The sequence below is a fragment of the Engystomops pustulosus genome, chromosome 2, assembly GCF_040894005.1.
Source record: "Engystomops pustulosus chromosome 2, aEngPut4.maternal, whole genome shotgun sequence".
Classification (NCBI taxonomy): domain Eukaryota; kingdom Metazoa; phylum Chordata; class Amphibia; order Anura; family Leptodactylidae; genus Engystomops; species Engystomops pustulosus.
In genome coordinates, this window is record NC_092412.1 from 17,323,746 (window position 1) to 17,339,654 (window position 15,909).

The following is a 15,909-nucleotide window of genomic DNA, read 5'->3' on the forward strand; positions in this document are numbered from 1 at the left end:
GACCCCCCACGGTGCGCAGACACCTGCTGTTGTGCTGTTTCTCTTTGCATTTCCTCCCATGAAAGCTTCGGCAGATGCGCATCCGCTGCCGCTCCTGGAAGCGCCGCGCTCAGGAATGTTAGTAAATAGATCCGCTCCCCAAATTAGACTGATTACATCCGACTGTATCCGGCCTCTCAGGAGGAAATCATCACCCTCCCCCTCCCCATCATAGAGAGTCATCAGGAAGCCATAGACTGTATCCTCCGATGGTGGGAACCAGCCACAGGCAACACCTGCTGCAGGAAATGCCCACAACAGGGGTAACTGCATCCAAAACACCCCTTAAAGGGGCATTACCACCTGAATGCAGATTATAGATGAGAAGAATCCTATGTGCAGCCCCTTCCTCCCGCGCCGTCCCTACCCGCAAGCCCTTCCTCCCGTGCCCTCCCTACCCGCAAGCCCTTTCCCCCTGCGCCGTCCCTGCCTGCAGCCCCTTCCTCCCGCGCCGTCCCTACCCGCAGCCCCTTCCTCCCGCGCTGTCCCTACCTGCAGCCCCTTCCCCCTGCGCTGTCCCTACCTGCAGCTCCTTCCCCCTGCGCTGTCCCTACCTGCAGCTCCTTTCCCCTGCGCTGTTCCTACCCGCAGCCCCTTCCCCCTGCGCTGTCCCTACCCGCAGCCCCTTCCTCCCGCGCCGTCCCTACCCGCATCCCCTTCCTCCCGCGCCGTCCCTACCCGCAGCTCCTTCCTCCCGCGCCGTCCCTACCCGCAGCCCCTTCCTCCCGCGCCGTCCCTACCCGCATCCCCTTCCTCCCGCGCTGTCCCTACCCGCAGCTCCTTCCTCCCGCGCCGTCCCTACCCGCATCCCCTTCCTCCCGCGCTGTCCCTACCCGCAGCCCCTTTCCCCTGCGCTGTCCCTGCCTGCAAGCCCTTTCCCCCTGCGCTGTTCCTGCCTGCAGCCCCTTCCTCCCGCGCCGTCCCTACCCGCAGCCCCTTCCTCCCCTGCTGTCCCTGCCTGCAGCCCCTTCCTCCCCTGCTGTCCCTGCCTGCAGCCCCTTCCTCCCCTGCTGTCCCTGCCTGCAGCCCCTTCCTCCCCTGCTGTCCCTGCCTGCAGCCCCTTCCTCCCCTGCTGTCCCTGCCTGCAGCCCCTTCCTCCCCTGCTGTCCCTTCCCCCTGCGCTGTCCCTACCCGCAGCCCCTTCCTCCCCTGCTGTCCCTGCCTGCAGCCCCTTCCTCCCCTGCTGTCCCTGCCTGCAGCCCCTTCCTCCCGCGCTGTCCCTTCCCCCTGCGCTGTCCCTACCTGCAGCCCCTTCCCCCTGCGCTGTCCCTACCTGCAGCCCCTTCCCCCTGCGCTGTCCCTACCTGCAGCCCCTTCCCCCTGCGCTGTCCCTACCTGCAGCCCCTTCCCCCTGCGCTGTCCCTACCTGCAGCCCCTTCCCCCTGCGCTGTCCCTACCTGCAGCCCCTTCCCCCTGCGCTGTCCCTACCTGCAGCCCCTTCCCCCTGCGCTGTCCCTACCTGCAGCCCCTTCCCCCTGCACTGTCCCTACCTGCAACCCCTCCCTCCTGCGCTGTCCCCACCCACAGCCTCTCTCTCCTCTGCTGTCTCCTCGCGCAGCTCCTTCCCCCAGCGCTGTCCCTATGTGCAGCCCCTTCCCCCTGCGCTGTCCCTATGTGCAGCCCCTTCCCCCTGCGCTGTCCCTACGTGCAGCCCCTTCCCCCTGCGCTGTCCCTACGTGCAGCCCCTTCCCCCTGCGCTGTCCCTACGTGCAGCCCCTTCCCCCTGCGCTGTCCCTATGTGCAGCCCCTTCCCCCTGCGCTGTCCCTATGTGCAGCCCCTTCCCCCTGCGCTGTCCCTATGTGCAGCCCCTTCCCCCTGCGCTGTCCCTATGTGCAGCCCCTTCCCCCTGCGCTGTCCCTATGTGCAGCCCCTTCCCCCTGCGCTGTCCCTATGTGCAGCCCCTTCCCCCTGCGCTGTCCCTATGTGCAGCCCCTTCCCCCTGCGCTGTCCCTATGTGCAGCCCCTTCCCCCTGCGCTGTCCCTACCTGCAGCCTCTTCCCCCTGCGCTGTCCCCATGTGTAGCCTCTTAGTGCTGTATCTGACTAGATTTAGATAATCCTCCAGATACTCCCCTTTCCTCTGAGTAAAAGCTGTAACAGCTTCTAAATAGATGCTACAGCAGTGACTCAGCACATAGGAGGGCTGTAGAGTGGTTATGCACAGCAGTGTGAGGACAGCAAGCTACAATCCTACAGTCCTGCTGCTGCTACTATCAACAACATCCAGAAAGGTCTGATGACACAGCTCTCCAGGGACAGAACCTATCACTGGATGCAGAGAGCACAGCAGTGTGAGGACCTGCTGACAGGACCCCAATAACCCTGACCATTCCTATGTAGACTCGCCAGCAGCGACAATCCATCACCTGGACGTTCAGTGTTCTTGACCTGAAGCCAAGATCCTGGATCATTGCCGACCCACCCTAAATATATCCACAGAACCGAAATATCCCATCCTTCCCCTGTACACGCGCTATAATTATCTGACCCAGAGCACAGGGGCTCAGGACACCCGATAGGGAGAGGATCCCAGGACACCCGATCCCACCTCTCACAGTAGCAGCTTACACCCCCCATGACACATCGCTGTGTGTATTATCCCTGTACTGTGACATCACTGTGTGTATTATCCCTGTACTGTGACATCACTGTGTGTATTATCCCTGTACTGTGACATCACTGTGTGTATTATCCCTGTACTGTGACATCACTGTGTGTATTATCTCTGTACTGTGACATCACTGTGTGTATTATCCCTGTACTGTGACATCACTGTGTGTATTATCCCTGTACTGTGACATCACTGTGTGTATTATCCCTGTACTGTGACATCACTGTGTGTATTATCCCTGTACTGTGACATCGCTGTGTGTATTATCCCTGTACTGTGACATCGCTGTGTGTACTATCCCTGTACTGTGACATCGCTGTGTGTATTATCCCTGTACTGTGACATCACTGTGTGTATTATCCCTGTACTGTGACATCGCTGTGTGTATTATCCCTGTACTGTGACATCGCTGTGTGTATTATCCCTGTACTGCGACATCGCTGTGTGTATTATCCCTGTACTGCGACATCGCTGTGTGTATTATCCCTGTACTGTGACATCACTGCGTGTATTATCCCTGTACTGTGACATCACTGTGTGTATTATCCCTGTACTGTGACATCACTGTGTGTATTCTCTCTGTACTGTGACATCACTGTGTGTATTATCCCTGTACTGTGACATCACTGTGCGTATTATCCCTGTACTGTGACATCACTGCGTGTATTATCCCTGTACTGTGACATCACTGTGCGTATTATCCCTGTACTGTGACATCACTGTGTGTATTATCCCTGTACTGTGACATCACTGTGTGTATTATCCTGTACTGTGACATCACTGTGTGTATTATCCCTGTACTGTGACATCACTGTGTGTATTATCCCTGTACTGTGACATCACTGTGTGTATTATCCTGTACTGTGACATCACTGTGTGTATTATCCCTGTACTGTGACATCACTGTGTGTATTATCCCTGTACTGTGACATCACTGCGTGTATTATCCCTGTACTGTGACATCACTGCGTGTATTATCCCTGTACTGTGACATCACTGCGTGTATTATCCCTGTACTGTGACATCACTGTGTGTATTATCCCTGTACTGTGACATCACTGTGTGTATTCTCTCTGTACTGTGACATCACTGTGTGTATTCTCTCTGTACTGTGACATCACTGTGTGTATTATCCCTGTACTGTGACATCACTGCGCGTATTATCCCTGTACTGTGACATCACTGCGTGTATTATCCCTGTACTGTGACATCACTGTGTGTATTATCCCTGTACTGTGACATCACTGTGTGTATTATCCCTGTACTGTGACATCACTGCGTGTATTATCCCTGTACTGTGACATCACTGTGTATTATCCCTGTACTGTGACATCACTGTGTGTATTATCTCTGTACTGTGACATCACTGTGTGTATTATCCCTGTACTGTGACATCGCTGTGTGTATTATCTCTGTACTGTGACATCACTGTGTGTATTATCCCTGTACTGTGACATCACTGTGTGTATTATCCCTGTACTGTGACATCACTGTGTGTACTATCCCTGTACTGTGACATCACTGCGTGTATTATCCCTGTACTGTGACATCACTGTGCGTATTATCCCTGTACTGTGACATCACTGTGTGTATTATCCCTGTACTGTGACATCACTGTGTGTATTATCCTGTACTGTGACATCACTGTGTGTATTATCCCTGTACTGTGACATCACTGTGTGTATTATCCCTGTACTGTGACATCACTGTGTGTATTATCCTGTACTGTGACATCACTGTGTGTATTATCCCTGTACTGTGACATCACTGTGTGTATTATCCCTGTACTGTGACATCACTGCGTGTATTATCCCTGTACTGTGACATCACTGCGTGTATTATCCCTGTACTGTGACATCACTGCGTGTATTATCCCTGTACTGTGACATCACTGTGTGTATTATCCCTGTACTGTGACATCACTGTGTGTATTATCCTGTACTGTGACATCACTGTGTGTATTATCCCTGTACTGTGACATCACTGTGTGTATTATCCCTGTACTGTGACATCACTGCGTGTATTATCCCTGTACTGTGACATCACTGCGTGTATTATCCCTGTACTGTGACATCACTGCGTGTATTATCCCTGTACTGTGACATCACTGTGTGTACTATCCCTGTACTGTGACATCACTGTGTGTATTATCCCTGTACTGTGACATCACTGTGTGTATTATCCCTGTACTGTGACATCACTGCGTGTATTATCCCTGTACTGTGACATCACTGTGCGTATTATCCCTGTACTGTGACATCACTGTGTGTATTATCCCTGTACTGTGACATCACTGTGTGTATTATCCTGTACTGTGACATCACTGTGTGTATTATCCCTGTACTGTGACATCACTGTGTGTATTATCCCTGTACTGTGACATCACTGTGTGTATTATCCTGTACTGTGACATCACTGTGTGTATTATCCCTGTACTGTGACATCACTGTGTGTATTATCCCTGTACTGTGACATCACTGCGTGTATTATCCCTGTACTGTGACATCACTGCGTGTATTATCCCTGTACTGTGACATCACTGCGTGTATTATCCCTGTACTGTGACATCACTGTGTGTATTATCCCTGTACTGTGACATCACTGTGTGTATTCTCTCTGTACTGTGACATCACTGTGTGTATTCTCTCTGTACTGTGACATCACTGTGTGTATTATCCCTGTACTGTGACATCACTGCGCGTATTATCCCTGTACTGTGACATCACTGCGTGTATTATCCCTGTACTGTGACATCACTGTGTGTATTATCCCTGTACTGTGACATCACTGTGTGTATTATCCCTGTACTGTGACATCACTGCGTGTATTATCCCTGTACTGTGACATCACTGTGTATTATCCCTGTACTGTGACATCACTGTGTGTATTATCTCTGTACTGTGACATCACTGTGTGTATTATCCCTGTACTGTGACATCGCTGTGTGTATTATCTCTGTACTGTGACATCACTGTGTGTATTATCCCTGTACTGTGACATCACTGTGTGTATTATCCCTGTACTGTGACATCACTGTGTGTATTATCCCTGTACTGTGACATCACTGTGTGTATTATCCCTGTACTGTGACATCACTGTGTGTACTATCCCTGTACTGTGACATCACTGTGTGTATTATCCCTGTACTGTGACATCACTGTGTGTATTATCCCTGTACTGTGACATCACTGCGTGTATTATCCCTGTACTGTGACATCACTGTGTGTATTATCCCTGTACTGTGACATCACTGTGTGTATTATCCCTGTACTGTGACATCACTGTGTGTATTATCTCTGTACTGTGACATCACTGTGTGTATTATCCCTGTACTGTGACATCACTGTGCATATAACCTCTGTACTGTGACATCACTGTGTGTATTATCTCTGTACTGTGACATCACTGTGTGTATTATCCCTGTACTGTGACATCACTGTGTGTATTATCCCTGTACTGTGACATCACTGTGTGTATTATCTCTGTACTGTGACATCACTGTGTGTATTATCCCTGTACTGTGACATCACTGTGCGTAGTGTGAGATCACTACCACTAGACAGCAGGGATTAGATCTCTACCACTAGGTGTATAGGACACATGTGACTTGGTAGGATCACTGAATGCAGAGGCTGAGCTCGCAGGACACACATGGAGGAGACACGAGAGACTTGTGGCCGGTGACCTGCTATCTGGGATGTGATGGGAGGGATGGACACATTATAATTGGACCGGTACTGATATGACAGGGCTGTGGTCCAGGCTATGGATGGAGCTGGTGGTGAGTGACAAGTCCAGGACCTGTAAATATTGGGGGTCCTGAGATGACAGGGACCCTGCGGGGAGCGGGGACGAGCGCTCCGAGTGTTTACTAACAGCAGGAAGTCCTCCATCCATAACAGGAAGCAAACGTGGGAAAAAAACAAGGGGCCGCACTGCGCGCCGCTCCCGTCACACGCCAAAAGAGCAGAAATGAGAAGGTTTTAAGGACGGGACGAAGGTCTCTGTAAACTGGGGCCGGGGTCTCGTGCCAAGGACAACAGGGGCGAAGGGCAGGAAACAGCGCAGGACAATCTAAACAGCGGGAGGAAGAGGATGTGCAGCGCGCGATGGCCGCCAGACAATCTCCGCACTGATAATTTGCTTGTTTTGATCCTCAAGGAAGAGGAATCGGCATCATACCTTAAGTAAACTGCGTCATGATCCGCTTTTGATTTGCAGCTGGACTTGTTTACACTGCATGTCCCCCCCCCCCCACCCTCCGGGGGGTCACATACTTTTCCTGTATTTACATACTAATGACACACTGGCACACTCCAGGCGTCTTATGTCACATGGAGATCAGACGAAAATAATCCGAGATCTACAAAAATTCTGTATGAGCTCCACCCCCACTGATAGCTCCGCCTACTACGCCATCGTGTACCCTATTCTTCTACGTTACATATTATACTGACGGCCCCACACTTTTTGAGTCAATGTTAATTCTACTCATACGTGTAATTCAGAAATATCCTGAAGAATTCCTGACCCAGTCCAGATTATGAAATGATTCATTCGTTTCCTACAAGAAAAAGTCAAAAATATCTACAAAACTTAAAGGTAACAGCGGAAAAATGCTGAAAACAGGAAACATTAGTGAGAAACATCCGAGAACAAATGCTAAAAAAATTCTGAAAATTCTATTAATGTACTGTACCAAGAGAGCAATTATAACTACTATAATACTGCCCCCTATGTACAAGAATATAACTACTATAATACTGCCCCTATGTACAGGAATATAACTACTATAATACTGCCCCTATGTACAGGAATATAACTACTATAATACTGCCCCCTATGTACAAGAATATAACTACTATAATACTGCCCCCTATGTACAAGAATATAACTACTATAATACTGCCCCCTATGTACAAGAATATAACTACTATAATACTGCCCCCTATGTACAAGAATATAACTACTATAATACTGCCCCCTATGTACAAGAATATAACTACTATAATACTGCCCCTATGTACAGGAATATAACTACTATAATACTGCCCCTATGTACAGGAATATAACTACTATAATACTGCCCCCTATGTACAAGAATATAACTACTATAATACTGCCCCCTATGTACAAGAATATAACTACTATAATACTGCCCCCTATGTACAGGAATATAACTACTATAATACTGCCCCCTATGTACAAGAATATAACTACTATAATACTGCCCCCTATGTACAAGAATATAACTACTATAATACTGCCCCCTATGTACAAGAATATAACTACTATAATACTGCCCCCTATGTACAAGAATATAACTACTATAATACTGCCCCCTATGTACAAGAATATAACTACTATAATACTGCCCCTATGTACAGGAATATAACTACTATAATACTGCCCCTATGTACAGGAATATAACTACTATAATACTGCCCCCTATGTACAAGAATATAACTACTATAATACTGCCCCCTATGTACAGGAATATAACTACTATAATACTGCCCCCTATGTACAAGAATATAACCACTATAATACTGCCTCCTATGTACAAGAATATAACTACTATAATACTGCCCACTATGTACAGGAATATAACTACTATAATACTGCCCCCTATGTACAAGAATATAACTACTATAATACTGCCCCTATGTACAGGAATATAACTACTATAATACTGCCCCCTATGTACAAGAATATAACTACTATAATACTGCCCCCTATGTACAAGAATATAACTACTATAATACTGCACCCTATGTACAAGAATATAACTACTATAATACTGCCCCCTATGTACAGGAATATAACTACTATAATACTGCCTCCTATGTACAAGAATATAACTACTATAATACTGCCCCCTATGTACAGGAATACAACTACTATAATACTGCCCCCTATGTACAAGAATATAACTACTATAATACTGCCCCCTATGTACAAGAATATAACTACTATAATACTGCCCCCTATGTACAAGAATATAACTACTATAATACTGCCCCCTATGTACAGGAATATAACTACTATAATACTACCTCCTATGTACAGGGATATAACTACTATAATACTGCCTCCTATGTACAAGAATATAACTACTATAATACTGCCCCCTATGTACAAGAATATAACTACTATAATACTGCCCCCTATGTACAGGAATATAACTACTATAATACTACCTCCTATGTACAGGGATATAACTACTATAATACTGCCTCCTATGTACAAGAATATAACTACTATAATACTGCCCCCTATGTACAGGAATATAACTACTATAATACTGCCCCCTATGTACAGGAATATAACTACTATAATACTGCCTCCTATGTACAAGAATATAACTACTATAATACTGCCCCCTATGTACAGCAATATAACTACTATAATACTGCCTCCTATGTACAAGAATATAACTACTATAATACTGCCCCCTATGTACAAGAATATAACTACTATAATACTGCCCCCTATGTACAGGAATATAACTACTATAATACTGCCCCCTATGTACAAGAATATAACTACTATAATACTGCCCCCTATGTACAGGAATATACCTACTATAATACTGCCCCCTATGTACAAGAATAAAACTACTATAATACTGCCCCCTATGTACAAGAATATAACTACTATAATACTGCCCCCTATGTACAAGAATATAACTACTATAATACTGCCCCCTATGTACAGGAATATAACTACTATAATACTGCCCGTTATGTACAGGAATATAACTACTATAATACTGCCCCCTATGTACAGGAATATAACTACTATAATACTGCCCCCTATGTACAGGAATATAACTCCTATAATACTGCCCCCTATGTACAAGAATATAACTACTATAATACTGCCCCCTATGTACAAGAATATAACTACTATAATACTGCCCCCTATGTACAGGAATATAACTCCTATAATACTGCCCCCTATGTACAAGAATATAACTACTATAATACTGCCCCCTATGTACAAGAATATAACTACTATAATACTGCCCCTATGTACAAGAATATAACTACTATAATACTGCCCCTATGTACAAGAATATAACTACTATAATGCTGCCCCCTATGTACAAGAATATAACTACTATAATACTTCCCCTATGTACAAGAATATAACTACTATAATACTTCCCCTATGTACAAGAATATAACTACTATAATACTGCCCCCTATGTACAAGAATATAACTACTATAATACTTCCCCTATGTACAAGAATATAACTACTATAATACTGCCCCCTATGTACAGGAATATAACTCCTATAATACTGCCCCCTATGTACAAGAATATAACTACTATAATACTGCCCCCTATGTACAGGAATATAACTACTATAATACTGCCCCCTATGTACAAGAATATAACTACTATAATACTGCCCCCTATGTACAAGAATATAACTACTATAATACTTCCCCTATGTACAAGAATATAACTACTATAATACTGCCCCCTATGTACAGGAATATAACTCCTATAATACTGCCCCCTATGTACAAGAATATAACTACTATAATACTGCCCCCTATGTACAAGAATATAACTACTATAATACTGCCCCCTATGTACAAGAATATAACTACTATAATACTGCCCCCTATGTACTATAATACTGGGGTCCTGTTGCTGTGATTACTGGTGTATGATAGCGGGTGACCAGTCATGTGACCCCTCACCCCTTGTATACTGTGGGGACACTCCAGCTCTTTGTTGTCCTCCTTGGGGTCTCATGACTCCCATCATCTTCCTACTGTAATGAAGTTATCTTCTGGATAATCTGATTTGGGGAGAGTTAACCGTTGGAGGTCCCTTTCTGTCTCTCTGAGGGTGGGGTCCTTCTTTAGAGATGAGACTAATCCTCTACAGGACAACGTGAGGTTCATAATCCAAACTCTGAAGCCTTGGAGAAGGAGCTGCGGCCATGTCTCCCCTCGCCGTGTACCTGCTGCTCATCGCTGCGGCCTCCTGGAGCGTCAGTAAGTGTCAATTATTATAGCACATAACATGAATGTTCATCCTGAGCCCCCTGGTTCATGAATAGAATGCTAGAATTGCAGTGAACACTGACTACCTCTGATGCAGAGGAACGGGAGTGGGTATAAAGATATGGGGTCAGGGGTATTGAATTCAGTGGGATATATGATGTTCATCAGGGTCCACAGAAAGCTGGGTGACAACTCCTTGTAGTAGGGAACTATATACGTATAAGATTTATATCCAATGGTTTCTCATAATCTCTCAGTATACACAAAACTGCTCTAAATCCTATCAAAACTCTCTCTTGTCATGCAGCTGCTTTGTTACAATGTATCAGTGCAGATAATACAAATCGTCTGTAGATTCCGCATCACATTTTATGGAGAAGTTTCATCAGACCGTATACAATGTAACAAACCCTCTGCTGTAAAAATGAAGTCTCTGGTTTTCGGTCTGACTTTGCATAAGAAAGAAGGTGCAGATGACTTGTACGTGTATTTATGAAGTGTCTGCGCCAGTTCTGGGTCGCGGCTGCACCGGGTCCACCGCACCACAAAATTCTGCCCCTAAATCACCAGAGTCACCCGGCACATTAGGGAGCGGGGCAGTTTGTCTCACTATTGGTCTCCTTGTGATCCTGACTAACACTGCCGCCTGCTGGTGGAAGGGTAGAGGTGCAGGCTTCATCCATGGTGTAGAGAGGGAGCGCAGCTACGTCCTTAATATGTAAACCTCCTCCCCCTGTCATTTAGCTCCATCATCGTGTGTTGTGTGTTACTTACAGGTGGGGGCGCCATTCCTCCCATCTGGGGGTGTGATAGCTTCATGGGATACTGCCGCCTGGCCTGTTTCGCCCGCGAGTCGTCTGTTGGGCAGAAAGAATGTGCAGAGGGATTTATGTAAGTGACCCCCATATCAACCAGAGCCCCCCATGTGAGCCAAAGTACCCCCATATCAGCCAGAGCCCCCCATGTGAGCCAAAGTACCCCCATATCAGCCAGAGCCCCCCATGTGAGCCAAAGTACCCCCATATCAGCCAGAGCCCCCCATATCAGCCTGAGCATCCCCAAGTGAGCCAAAGTACCCCCATATCAGCCAGAGCATCCCCATATCAGCCTGAGCATCCCCAAGTGAGCCAGAGCACCCCAAGTGAGCCAGAATATCCCCATATCAGCCAGAGCCCCCCATGTGAGCCAGAGCCCCCCATGTGAGCCAGAGCCCCCCCATGTGAGCCAGAGCCCCCCCATGTGAGCCGGAGCCCCCCCATATCAGCCATAGCACCACATGTAAGCCAGAGCTCCCCCATATCAGCCAGAGCACCCCCATATCAGCCAGCGCCCCCGATGTGAGCCAGGGCACCCCCATATCAGCCATAGCACCACATGTAAGCCAGAGCCCCCCCATATCAGCCATAGCACCACATGTGAGCCAGAGCCCCCCCATATCAGCCATAGCACCACATGTAAGCCAGAGCTCCCCCATATCAGCCAGAGCACCCCCATATCAGCTAGCGCCCCCGATGTGAGCCAGGGCACCCCCATATCAGCCATAGCACCACATGTGAGCCAGAGCCCCCCCATATCAGCCATAGCACCACATGTAAGCCAGAGCTCCCCCATATCAGCCAGAGCACCCCCATATCAGCTAGCGCCCCCGATGTGAGCCAGGGCACCCCCATATCAGCCATAGCACCACATGTAAGCCAGAGTATCCCCATATCAGCCAGGGCACCACATGTGAGCCACAGTACTCCCATATTAGCTAGAGCACCCCATGTGAGCCCAAGTACCCCCATATCAGCCAGAGCACCCCATGTAAGCCAGAGTACCCCCATATCAGCCAGAGCACCCCATGTGAGCTAGAGCATCCCCACATCAGCCAGAGCCCCCCATGTGAGCCAAAGTACCACCATATCAGCCAGAGCACCCCCATATCAGCCAGAGCACCACCCCTATATACAGAGGCTCCCTTATCAGCCAAGGCACCCCTCATATCAGCCAGAACACCCTCCCCCCTTATCAGTCAGAGACCCCCAGAGACATAAAGAAACTCCTGCCCCCCCTCCAGGCTTATCCTCTCTTCATCTAGTACAAGCACCCAAATTCAACCAATACCATATATAGGTGTTCCTACCTGATGACAGTTTCCACTGATCATGTGACACTAGTGACATCACTGACAGGAGTATGACATCATTGCTTTGTTTTTACACAGTTGTTGCGTCCCAAATGCCCTTGGCGGATTCTGGTGACAAGAGATGATGGAGAAATGGAATTTATAAGGAAAATGAGTTACGGAGCAGAAACTAATGTCATCAGCAGAAAATCTATACAGAAGAAGTGACCACAGCGTCATATCATCCCCTCATGTAATAAATATCCTACTACAACCACCAACATTGTACTGTGCTGTTATATATAGATGTAGTACTACGAATCTACCACTAGATGGAACTGAAATACTGTCATCCCCTCATATGTGTCACCTACACATCCCCCATAACAGTGTCACCTACACATCCCCCCATAACAGTGTCACCTACACATCCCCCCATAACAGTGTCACCTACACATCCCCCATAACAGTGTCACCTACACATCCCCCATAACAGTGTCACCTACACATCTCCCGCATAACAGTGTCACCTACACATCTCCCGCATAACAGTGTCACCTACACATCCCCCCCCCCATAACAGTGTCACCTACACATCCCCCCCATAACAGTGTCATCTACACATCCCCCTCATAACAGTGTCACCTACACATCCCCCATAACAGTGTCACCTACACATCCCCCATAACAGTGTCACCTACACATCCCTCATAACAGTGTCACCTACACATCCCCCATAACAGTGTCACCTACACATCCCCCATAACAGTGTCACCTACACATCCCCCCATAACAGTGTCACCTACACATCCCCCATAACAGTGTCACCTACACATCCCCCCATAACAGTGTCACCTACACATCCCCCCATAACAGTGTCACCTACACATCTCCCCCATAACAGTGTCACCTACACATCCCCCCCCATAACAGTGTCACCTACACATCCCCCCCCCATAACAGTGTCACCTACACATCCCCCCATAACAGTGTCATCTACACATCCCCCATAACAGTGTCATCTACACATCCCCCATAACAGTGTCACCTACACATCCCCCATAACAGTGTCACCTACACATCCCCCATAACAGTGTCACCTACACATCCCTCATAACAGTGTCACCTACACATCCCCCATAACAGTGTCACCTACACATCCCCCATAACAGTGTCACCTACACATCCCCCCATAACAGTGTCACCTACACATCCCCCATAACAGTGTCACCTACACATCCCCCCATAACAGTGTCACCTACACATCCCCCATAACAGTGTCACCTACACATCCCCCCATAACAGTGTCACCTACACATCCCCCATAACAGTGTCACCTACACATCCCCCCATAACAGTGTCATCTACACATCCCCCATAACAGTGTCATCTACACATCCCCCCATAACAGTGTCACCTACACATCCCCCCATAACAGTGTCACCTACACATCCCCCCATAACAGTGTTATCTACACATCCCCCCATAACAGTGTTATCTACACATCCCCCATAAGAGTCACCTACACATCCCCCCATAACAGTGTCACCTACACATCCCCCATAACAGTGTCACCTACACATCCCCCCATAACAGTGTCATCTACACATCCCCCATAACAGTGTCACCTACACATCCCCCATAACAGTGTCACCTACACATCCCCCCATAACAGTGTCACCTACACATCCCCCCATAACAGTGTCACCTACACATCCCCCCATAACAGTGTCACCTACACATCCCCCATAACAGTGTCACCTACACATCCCCCATAACAGTGTCACCTACACATCCCCCATAACAGTGTCACCTACACATCCCCCCATAACAGTGTCACCTACACATCCCCCCATAACAGTGTCATCTACACATCCCCCCATAACAGTGTCACCTACACATCCCCCATAACAGTGTCATCTACACATCCCCCCATAACAGTGTCACCTACACATCCCCCCATAACAGTGTCACCTACACATCCCCCCATAACAGTGTCATCTACACATCCCCCCATAACAGTGTCACCTACACATCCCCCATAACAGTGTCATCTACACATCCCCCCATAACAGTGTCACCTACACATCCCCCATAACAGTGTCATCTACACATCCCCCCATAACAGTGTCACCTACACATCCCCCCATAACAGTGTCATCTACACATCCCCCATAACAGTGTCACCTACACATCCCCCCATAACAGTGTCACCTACACATCCCCCATAACAGTGTCACCTACACATCCCCCCATAACAGTGTCACCTACACATCCCCCATAACAGTGTCACCTACACATCCCCCCATAACAGTGTCACCTACACATCCCCCATAACAGTGTCACCTACACATCCCCCCATAACAGTGTCATCTACACATCCCCCATAACAGTGTCATCTACACATCCCCCCATAACAGTGTCACCTACACATCCCCCCATAACAGTGTCACCTACACATCCCCCATAACAGTGTCACCTACACATCCCCCCATAACAGTGTCATCTACACATCCCCCATAACAGTGTCACCTATACATCCCCCCATAACAGTGTCACCTACACATCCCCCCATAACAGTGTCATCTACACATCCCCCCATAACAGTGTCATCTATACATCCCCCATAACAGTGTCACCTACACATCCCCCCCATAACAGTGTCACCTACACATCCCCCCATAACAGTGTTATCTACATATCCCCCATAAGAGTCACCTACACATCCAAAAAAATATAACATAAACCTCTGCAGACACCTACTTTGATGCTGTTTTGTGCAGTTATTTATGTAGTCGGGTCGCCTCATCCTCTCACAATTGAAATCTCTCCTGCATATTTATACCCAAACCTATAAAATGTGTAAACTCCTCCCACTAGGGGGCGTGCACTTTAGTGCACAACCAATTCATAGTAAAATGTATTTCTTAATAGTTAACGTTAATAACTTTATAGTTCCGAACACTTTGTTCCACTTTGTCCTCCTAATAACACTACTGTTGCCCACTGAAAATTCTCGCTGCCGTAGACGGGATGTAGTCGGTGTCTGACCCCTCCCCTATCAGCAGGGTAAACGCACTAATTCAAAGAGACGCCACAGTGAAAGGGGTTAAGAGCGCTCAGCTCC

The 15,909-nt window shown here is 47.5% G+C and overlaps 1 protein-coding gene and 1 long non-coding RNA gene across 5 annotated transcripts in view; one reads left to right on the forward strand and one right to left on the reverse strand.

Moving 5' to 3' along the window:
- Positions 1-15,880, reverse strand: part of KCNE3 (potassium voltage-gated channel subfamily E regulatory subunit 3) — a 48,796-nt gene extending 32,916 nt beyond the window's left edge. For 2 of the 4 annotated variants that reach the window (XR_011852998.1, XM_072133810.1), the window contains exons 1-3: positions 15,546-15,783; positions 12,801-12,911; positions 11,450-11,532 (exon numbers count right to left, since the gene is read on the reverse strand). The gene's annotated coding sequence lies outside the window, so the exon portion shown is untranslated. The other 2 variants (XM_072133813.1, XM_072133814.1) reach the window with 2 other exon arrangements.
- Positions 10,535-13,063, forward strand: LOC140117280 (uncharacterized). The gene is made up of 3 exons (XR_011852999.1): positions 10,535-10,666; positions 11,452-11,566; positions 12,882-13,063. It is a non-coding gene; the product is annotated as an uncharacterized lncRNA (long non-coding RNA).
- Positions 15,881-15,909: the final 29 nt, after the last annotated feature.